This window comes from Pagrus pagrus (genome assembly GCF_965226575.1).
Source record: "Pagrus pagrus genome assembly, chromosome: 21".
In the NCBI taxonomy this organism is placed as follows: Eukaryota; Metazoa; Chordata; class Actinopteri; order Spariformes; family Sparidae; genus Pagrus; species Pagrus pagrus.
In genome coordinates, this window is record NC_140208.1 from 10945495 (window position 1) to 10955767 (window position 10273).

The window sequence follows — 10273 nt, forward strand, 5'->3', positions numbered from 1 at the left end:
TGTCAGATGAAGCTGCATTTAATCTCATTAGTCACCTCTAGTGATGTCACTCAGTGGCTAGGTTGCATTGTGGGTAGTGTAGGCGCCAGGTTCTGACTTTGTGTAACACTGTTGGACGCACAACAAACAGCTTAAAAACAAATTATCAAAATTGATACAGCAGAACTAGAGATATCGCCCCTTTTTTATCCCACGCATTCTTCTTTCTTTTTAAAATCTGGGGCCTACATTACCCAGAATGCAACTTAGCCACTGAATGACATCACTGGAGGCAAACATTTTGTAGTTGGCCTTTTAAAAAAACTGAATACAGACACAGAACAATCGAAGGCAATGTGACCAAGTATCATAATCACAACAGCACCTGCATCATTACTTTATTCAGTTAGACATATAAAAGAGAAGGATTATTACAACTTTGATTTTAGGGACATTGTTTGAAAGATCATCGTTATTGCACATTTTGAATTAACCTGTTCTTATTCCTAGATATGTATGTAAGATTATCATAAAAATGCCTATCCCAGTCCAGCCCAAAGTAAATTCAGCTATCAATTAACCATTTGGAGTTGAGGCATGTTTTTAGACTCTTTTCAAAGGTTATAAGCTCTGTAGGTGCTTCTGGCATTAATCTATAGAGTTTGAACACGATTCTTAAATTCATTGAAAATGAATATGTTTTTCAAGGAAATATTCAGGCACCTGGCCAAAAAAAAAAAAAAATGGAATTTTGTGACCTCAAAATACCCCTGCTTGAGGATTACATGGGCAAAAACTCATTATAGTTCTTTATTTCCTTATTTACACTAACTTATCATACAAAAATATCAAACACAAGTGCTTAGGTGGAAAAAACATTGTGTAAATTTTAGATTTAGTGTATGTGTTTTTTTATATTTTCTTTTTTTGCCTTTTTTTTTTCTTTATGTATGAACTATTTCCTACTCTGCACTGCAGCTGCTGCACGATGGATAAAAAAAGTTCTATCTCATTTTAAAAGAAATATCAAGAAACATCGCTGGTGCTGTTTGTTGCTCTTTGATCATCTTGTCAGAAGTGATCTGGATCTGAGTTGCAAGTTAAAAACAAAACAGCAGTTGTTGCAGCCTTCTCCTATTCTGCACCCTGGTCATGAAATCACCTTCAGAACACACTTCAGCTGTCTCCCTACAAGAGTTCAAAACATTGATTTAAAAAAAAACTGTGTGACCGAAGAGGTCAATTGCTATTCCTGAGCTGGACTTCGTATTATTTATCTTTTATCCTTTGTCTATTTTTAAATGTGCTCCTTTGTCACTTCCTGTCACTTTGTAATGGTGTGTTATTTTGGCCAAGTCTCCCTCAAAAAAGAGAGTTCAATCTCAAGGGACGTCCTGGTTAAACAATGGTTAAATAAATAAAAAAACTTCCTGGATGGCATCTACAGAAGTTGAGAACATAGCAGACCAAATGTTCTTCCTGCCAGTGGACCACAGTCCTTTGTATTTGTAATCTTCTGTATATGCACAGCACAATGTGTTCATTCTCATTCAGGGATGCGGAGCTGAATGCAGCCCAGTCAGTTAACTTTTCTGCAAACCACTCATATGTTCACAATTGTCATACATACCATATTCACATGTGTACAATGCATGTCATATCCCATTAACAATAAACAGTACAGTATGTTTATGACCTGACTTTCATATCAGGAGGTGGTGGATGGTGGTGGAGTAGTGCTAGAAGGCTGCCAAGCCAGTGACCAGTGACACCACTGGATACTTTTTAAGGCGACTTTGGGACATCGCCAGCTGTGTTTGTGGAGACAGAGACTGGATACTTTTAAGGCAACTTCAGGACAACGTCAAGTCGTGTTTGTGGAGACAGAAACTAGATATTTTTAAGGCAACTTTAGGACAATGTTCACCGTGTTTGTGGAGACAAAAACTAGATATTTTTAACAAGACTTAGGGAAATCTCCAGCCATGTTTGCCTAAATCTAACCAGACCATAAGCACAGTGTTGTCACGACATACATTTGAAAATTTAACCTCGTAGTTGCAACATAAAGAAATGTACAGTTTCAACATATCCGTGGTTTGCAGGAGCAACAACTGCACTACTGCTAACGTTTGTCCTGGAGAGAAGTCATCATGAAACCCCGCTGTTTTCATGTTTCTCAAGGTAGAGTGACAAACTGCTCTTTGCAGTGGCTACCTTGGCGTTGTCATATGTTATGTAAATATATAAGAATAGTCAGCTGCGAAATTCATTACCATGGCAACAGATTCTCTTCACAGTATTGAGTGTTGGCAGTCAGCAAGCGTAGTGTGTGTGCATGTGTCGGTGTGTGTGAGGGCTTGAGAGCAAGTTCGAGGAGAGGACAGATTCATATGCAAATGAACAACAAAAAGAGAGAGAGGTGACAGCGATGTATTGCTGTGAGAGATATCTGCTTTTATTTATTTGGCAGTGTATCAGCCGGCAATATGATGGAGGTTCCAGATGCAAATGTACAAACAAACAATGCCTTATTGGGAATTTATTGTACTTTTAAGGTTGGAAGGTGAGAAGGAGGGAGACAGGAAGAAGAGGTGACACAAGGATAAAGACAGAGAAACAGTTGAGAAGTCAGTGTGTGATGAGAGAAAGGGAGCGCTGATCTTCACACCTTTTTGTCATCAGACTAAATCTTCATTTACCTCATGGCTTGGTAAGTGCCTCCTCTCAGATCTCGTGCCTGTTAGACCGGAGAAATAGCAGGCCACCCTCTGACCCGGGAGTCCCACGACTGATCTCGGTTCCCACGAGCCGCCCACAGGTTCAACCTGGACTGAAGTGAACGTGAGAAAGACTCTGGATCTCTGCCAGTGAACTCAGACCTGCTGTGGGAGGTCTTCAGATGAAAAATAAAACTTCAACCTTGGAGATTTAGAAAACAGCCCATCTGTGGCTCAGTTCACTTCCACTTCAACTGTCGTCCTTGAAAAATAAACATAAGAACTGGTGCTGTTACTTTCCACTGTATTTTTATGTGTTTTTTTCCAAAGCACTTTGAATTGCATACCTGTTTGAAAAGCACTATATAATACAGTTAGATTGATAAATTGATTCATTTGCAACACTGACACAAGGCGCAATATAAAGAGCTTGTCATCTAATGTTCAGTACAGAGTGGAGAGAAGAACATCCCATGTTACAATCAATCACTCAGATAACATTAAAATGCACAGTGCTGCAGGGAAATAATCTACTGGATTATTGTCTTAAAAGCAGCAAATATACAGTGTAATCCATCAGTGTTACTATCAATGATGTGGTGAGCAATGCTGTCTGCCATGGTGTATGTTTTCATATCAACACTAGGAGGTGCCAGAATACTTCCATCTCCCCCTTATGACTAGCTGCATTAAAGGATAAATTCACCCAAAAATGAAAATTCAGTCATTATCTACTCACCCCCATACACATGGAAAGTGGGGTTAATTTTTGTAGTCCATAAAACATCACAGCAAAACAATGTTGCAGCATTTAGCTAAAATGTAAACAACAACAACAAAAATAAATAAATAAAAACAAAAAGGCTCCAAACAGCTCATCGGCGTAATCCAAGTCACCGGTAGATCTCAAATTAATTTCAATTTTTGGGTGAACCTATCCTTTAAAACAGTATTTAAAATATCACAATATAAAGAGGATAAGCAATCAGGAAATAAAGCATCATGCATTTGATTGAGACGAGGCAAACATTTAAATAACAATATCATAATGCTCTTAGAAGGAGCACTGGGCTCGAAACACACTGTCGTCACACATTCAGTCATAATTTATCATTTGCAAAACAACACATTAATAAACAATAAAGGCCTCACTCCACTCATATCCTATTTATTATTATCTAGCTGAAGGAATGACATCACTTTCAATCTTGTCTTTCCTCAGACGTGCACTAGCTTTTAATAGCCAGTAGATGTCACCCACATGTAGCCTGAGAAATCACATACTGTGAGAACCTCCCGTGTGAACTCTACCACACTGATAATGTCCAGACAACAGTGTTATTTAAAGGTTGTTAATACAACTAATAAGCTATAACTTACATTTAAGTTACACATTTTGCCCTTTAACTCATTTGTGCCTGAGGACTATATTGAGTGTGACAGGAAAATCTATTTATTCCGACAAGCAGCTCAAAAACATTAAAAATTACAGTCGTGGGCACAAATGGGTTAAATCAAATCACTCATATCTCCCATTGATGGTTTGTTTTAAAATTCATTTTTTGTCAGTCATGCATTAATTTGCCACTATAGTGTGAGAATTAGGCTGAATGTTGGAAGGATTTCACGATTGTTTGTAACAGGAGACATCATGATAAAGAAAACCTCACAATTATAGAAGAAAATCACCATAATCAAGTCATTAATGTATTACAGTAAACAGATATGAATATTCCACCCCTTGTTAGCCGAATGTCAATTAGTCATAATGTAATGTGACATAGACTCCTTGGATTGGAGCTAAAATTCATTGAAAAACACCCAAGATGAGGATAACTGACCTTTTCTTTTGGACTAAAACACAAAATCTTCTTTACATTTCTGCCCCTCCGGATGATGGCACCATGTTAGGGTGTGACCCTGCCTTACATTAGGTCTCCATCAGCAGAGGACTGGACTGCAGCATGACCACAAACACATTGATCTGCTCATTCAAACGTTTAGCTTGTTTCACTAAAAATGGAAAGAGAAAAGTGTGCCAATGAACTGAACCCGACCAACATTATGAGGATGATAAGCCTTCCCTTTTCTATTTTCTCATTCTTATTTTCTCCCTCTCTGTGTGTGTGTCTCTCTTGTCCTGCCCCATCTTCTGGCCCCTTCTCCGCAATCTGTGCCTCTGCCACCTTTGGCACCAGCCCGCCCACCGGCACCTGTGCCAAGCCTGGCAACCCAAACCAAGACGCTCTGCTTGGCTCAGTTCAATTGACTCGTTTAGGCAATTGCACCCTGACTCTGATCTTTATGGCGGGTCCCTTATTTATCCCGGGCCCTTTGTGTTTTCCCGTCTTATGAATTGGAAACCTGGATTTGCCTTATAGCATTTCTATGGGGATTTATTTGCTCCTGGTGGCCTTTCTTTAAAAAAATATTTAATAAATGATGTGTGGGATTATTCATCCAGTGAGAACAATCCAATCATATGTGGATGATATCACTGTAAAACTGATCATTATAGGATTACTTTAATTATTCCCCCTATAAAGGGATTGTTTTCCTAAACCTTCTATATGAGATTAACCCCATTTCTCCCAAAGATGGAGGCTAACAGAAGCCGTTTGAATCCGGTGCGTTTTTCTTTTTGTTTTTTTGTGCCATTCACTCCTTATTCCATTTTCTCTTTCAGCTCAGTGACAGATGGCGAGTCCCTCTCCCCCAGGGGGAAGCCAGTCTCTGTGAATGCGGCCGCATGTCAATCACCGGCTCTCATGTGATGGCTCTTGCCAATGACGTGCCAGCCATATGGGCCTGGCATCAGAGCTGGTATGTAACCCACCCAGTCCTGCCTCTGAGGTGCCACACGGCTCCCTCCACGCGTTCGGGCTCGGGATAGCATCAGCAGCAGCATCAGCATCAGAGAGAGAGAGAGAGACAGAGAGACACACAGAGAGAGAGAGGAGAGAGAGAGAGAGGGAGAGGTGTGAGAGCAGGAACACAGCGCCTCGCCTGCACAAGCATCCGTGCAGGGCGTGTGGATGTGATGCCCACCCGGAGAGAGATGGTGTAAACAAACCCGCTTTGCCCCGTCACTGAGCTCCACCGCGGAGGTAGGTGACCGCGTCTCCGATCAATATCACGACTGATCGGGATATGGATCGAGTTTTTTCTGTCTTTGTGTGAGCGCCTGTTGTGTGCAGAGGGAGGAATCAGAGGCAGGGATAATTGCTTTTAATCGAATCTCGTGCAGCTTTTTTTTTTTTTTTTTTTTTTTTAATTCTCGTGATCAGATAGATCGTATCTGCTTTTATCGCCATTATCGATCAACTTGTTTTTAGCTTTTAATACATCTAAAATGCAAACATTCCGGCGTTTCTTAAATCCACAGTCTCCTTTGTGTTACCTCAGAAAAATGAGCACTGGAGTGTGTATTTTATCATATTTTATTTGTGCGTGTGTGCGCGCGCGTGTGGTTGTGTGTGTGCGCACGACGACGCGCGTCAGAGCACCGTGGGGGTAGAATTCTCCATAGAGATACACAGGCTAATTGACAAGGTATTGGTTGGCATTAATTACATTGTGCTTACAAGATTAGAAAAAAAAAAAAAGAAAAAGGAAAACGTCCTTCATGGACTCAGCGCGCACAGCTGAGCTCAGATCACCGGGAGAGAAACACTCAGAAGATTCTGGGATGTTACAGATTTTATTCTGGGCTTAAATCCCGCTGTAAAACGCCAACTTTATTATGTTCAGTTTGGATTATTAGTCGACGTGTTATCAGGGATTTAAAGCTGAAAACCCGATGAGTAAGTTTTTTTTAAAAACAAATTATGATGGTTAGATGTTACATTAAATCATGGCCTAGTGATAGTTTCAAGGCAGCTTTTCTAAAATCGTAAATAACATTGAAATTAAAATGAGAAAGATAATTAGGCTCGTCGATTGCGTTGTCTTTTTATCTTCGTTTAATCTCCTAATATGTACTGTCTGTTTCCATATCGGCCATCATGCCTGCATTCGTGGACAATAAAGTTTTCGCATCTTGAATCAGTTCTTTCAGACGCAAAACTAAAGTTCATTAAAGAAAATGTCGGATTACGTTTTTTTTTTTTTTCTCCTGTGGCCTAAGTGAAGTCCGAAGTCTGGTCCTGAACACATATTACAAAATCTTTATTCCCTTTCTCAGATATCTGCGACAGAATCATGCAGAATTATGTCTATTTTTAAAATGTTCTCTCCTCTGAAGTGAGGCTGAAGACCTGTTAATTCAGAGAGATTTTTTTAAAATAATAATAATAAAACAGAAAATCAGTTGTGGATGCTGTGGTCCAGTGTGCGGCCTTGCTGTGCTGGAATTCCTCCACGGTGGTAATTTATAGGACGGAGGAGGGACCCGCACCCTTAATGCGTCCCTGGGGGGCCCTTCTGAAGCAGGCCGGCCGGGCCGGACTACTGAGGGCAGAGGCCCAGACTGCTGCTTTTTAAGCCATCAATATCATCTGATTTTTATTATTATTTCTAAACAATGTACAAGAATCTTAATGTAGTCTTTCTTATATCCAGAATTAGGGCTTCAAGAATTTCCAGCTTTAAGGCCCAATTATTTCAGTTTACTTTAGATCCACGTCAGACTAAATATGAAAAATGTAGTTTCATTTTTTTAAAAAGGTTTTTTTTTTTAATTAATATTTCCTGTAAACACATTTCAGACACTCTGCCTGGAGGTTTATTAAATCAGGCTCAAGGCGAGAGAAACGTGACCTATGCAAATGAGCGTGTGTCTATAAAGCAGGGCTGCTATACATGTACGAGGACGTGACAGAAGGACTCAACTCAGTGATAAATGCCACACGCAGTTTCAAATGAAACGTTTACAGGATAATGATGGTAGTGCGTGCGTCCCCTGGGCACGGCCTCGCAGGACGCGCTCTGACATCGCACCTCAGCAGCAGCAGGTTGCCAAACAGTCCGACTAAAGCTGCGGCTGTGTCTCTTTCAGGTTGCCTGCCACGATGTTGAGCCGTCTGTTCAGCGAGGTGCTGCCGGACGTCCAGAGGCTCGCGGCCGACTGGGTGGAGGACAACGAGAACGACGACTGCAAGGACAAGGACGACGAGCACGAGCCCTGTGACCTCGGGGACGACGACCTGGACGAGCCGCTGGAAGGCAGCAGCCGAGCCGAGTCCGAGATGGCCGGCGACGATGATGAGGATGACGACGCCGAGGAAGAGGAGTGCGAGGATGAGAACAGCGGGGACAAGCCCAAGAAGCGCGGCCCAAAGAAGCGCAAGATGACGGCGGCGCGCGTGGAGCGCTCCAAGGTGCGTCGGATGAAGGCGAACGCGCGGGAGCGCACGCGCATGCACGACTTGAATTCCGCGCTGGACAATCTGCGCAAAGTGGTGCCGTGCTACTCCAAAACCCAAAAACTCTCCAAGATAGAGACTCTGAGGCTGGCCAAGAATTACATCTTGGCCCTTGGGGAGATTTTACGCAACGGGAAACGTCCAGATGTGGTGGCCTACGTGCAGATGTTGTGTAAAGGCCTGTCCCAGCCCACCACCAACCTGGTGGCAGGCTGTCTGCAGCTCAACACCAGGAACTTCCTGACTGAGCAGTGCACAGATGGAGCCCGCTTCCACATGCCCAGCTCCCCCTTCTCCGTCCACCCCTACTCCTACCGGTGTTCCCGCCTCTCCAGCCCGCACTACCAGCCCGGAACCGGTGCGATTAACTTGCGGAGCCATTCCTACGGTTCAGGGTACGAGGGTGTGTACCCGCCGGGCGGGACGTCCCCTGACTATAACAGCCCGGACTACGAGGGCCAGCACAGTCCGCCCGTGTGCCTGAACGGCGGCGGCGGCGGCGGCGGCCTGTCCGGGAGACAGCAGGAGCCCTCTGAGACAGACAGGAACTATCACTACTCTATGCATTATTCCGGACTGGCCACGTCTCGACCCAGCCACAGCATCCCCCCCCCCTTTGGGCCCTCGGGAGCGCGCAGCGGAGGTGCGCACTCGGAAAACATTCCACCTTTCCACGATGTGCACTTGCACCACGACAGGGCGCCTCCCTATGAGGACCTCAATGCTTTTTTCCACAATTGAGCCCTTTCATTAAGACGTGTTGATCTTCTAATGACAATCCTATAACGTGTAATATTTTGTTTGGGAAACAAGAGCTTCTGAGAGGATGAGAGACGGAAGTGGCAGAAAGAGCCCCCTGATTACCTTCTGTATTCTACTGATGTCATCCCTATACTGTTGTACTTCCTATCAAAGTGTGTCCAGTATTATCCTGTATGCAGAATGAGTGCAACTGACATAAAAGATGTATAGGCCTAAACATGTTATGACACGAACCGCAGAAATAAAAAAAAATGTTTTATAATTGTCTGATATGATTGAACAAATCTTCTTCTGAACATCTGGGGGACGTGCAGGCCTCAGGGAGGTTTCATTTAAATAATCAGAAGTATGAGTTCAGTTCAAAAAAGCCCTCACACACACACACACACACACACACACACGTTCACAAAAAATGATCAGGAGTCAGTTAGGGATTTAGAAAATAAAATAAAACAGAAAATAAATACAGACAGTGGTTTCAACAGGAATGTCAAATACAGTTTATCTCATTTTGTCTGTGTAAAGGAAACATTAAAATTGCTTTTCACAGAGGTTTAGCTCTGGAGACTGCAGCCTCCATCCTTTGTAGACAAAATTTATATGATACAAGTCATTTTGCTTAACTTCTGATGAATTCCAGCAAAAATCATGTGAAATATCACCCTGTCTGATGTGCATAAATGTGAACTCCTCAATTTAACTTTACAAATTAAGAATTTAAAGGCTTGGTTAAAGTATAGGAAACAAAATGGATGGTGGTCGGCAATTAAAACACGACGCAATATATCCTCTTCATTTATTTCCAGTAGCTATAAGTGCCCCGGCATCTGAAATATCTAAATAACACAATGTAGAAATGTGAGATGGTGTAGGCCTGCTTTATAGGCTAATTAGATGAACAGCCGCTTATAATTGATGTTAAATTTAACAAAACGTCTGTCCTTAAATAATCACATGAACACTGGACAGTTACTCAAACAAACAAGTAAAAGAAATTAACAGAATAAGCGAGAAATAAACATTAAGAATGAGATCAGCTGTGACATTTCTGTAAAAACAGAAAAGACAGTATTTATTTATTTATTTTGACCAAAATCTCACATTCTCACAAAAACATTAATGCAGCTTTAAACTTAAAATAGACCGGTCATAACAACTGTGTCGTGTCAATGTGCAAAAGGATTCCTTACACATCACCTCTGATGAAATTACAGAGTTAATGAGATGTTGCGCATCATTCAACTGGACTGTATGTAAGAAAGTATGAGAATGAAAACCTGCATTATTCAAAAAAATCCCCCTACAAACTAAATTAATGTAAAGAAATTTGAATATTCCGACCTGTTCATGTCGGAGCTGCCACTCAGTAACTGAGATATATTATTTATGTTTTTCTTGTTTGAACAGAAAACATTTCTGAGCATTTTGCAGCACTTTGCATCGACACAC

General features: G+C 41.9%; 1 pseudogene across 1 annotated transcript; it reads left to right on the forward strand.

The window, feature by feature from the left end:
- The first annotated feature begins 5486 nt into the window (after nt 1–5486).
- On the forward strand, nt 5487–9094 carry LOC311250453 (neurogenic differentiation factor 2-like; annotated as a pseudogene). The gene is made up of 2 exons (XR_014624933.1): nt 5487–5806; nt 7696–9094. The product of XR_014624933.1 is annotated as a neurogenic differentiation factor 2-like (transcript).
- Nucleotides 9095–10273: the final 1179 nt, after the last annotated feature.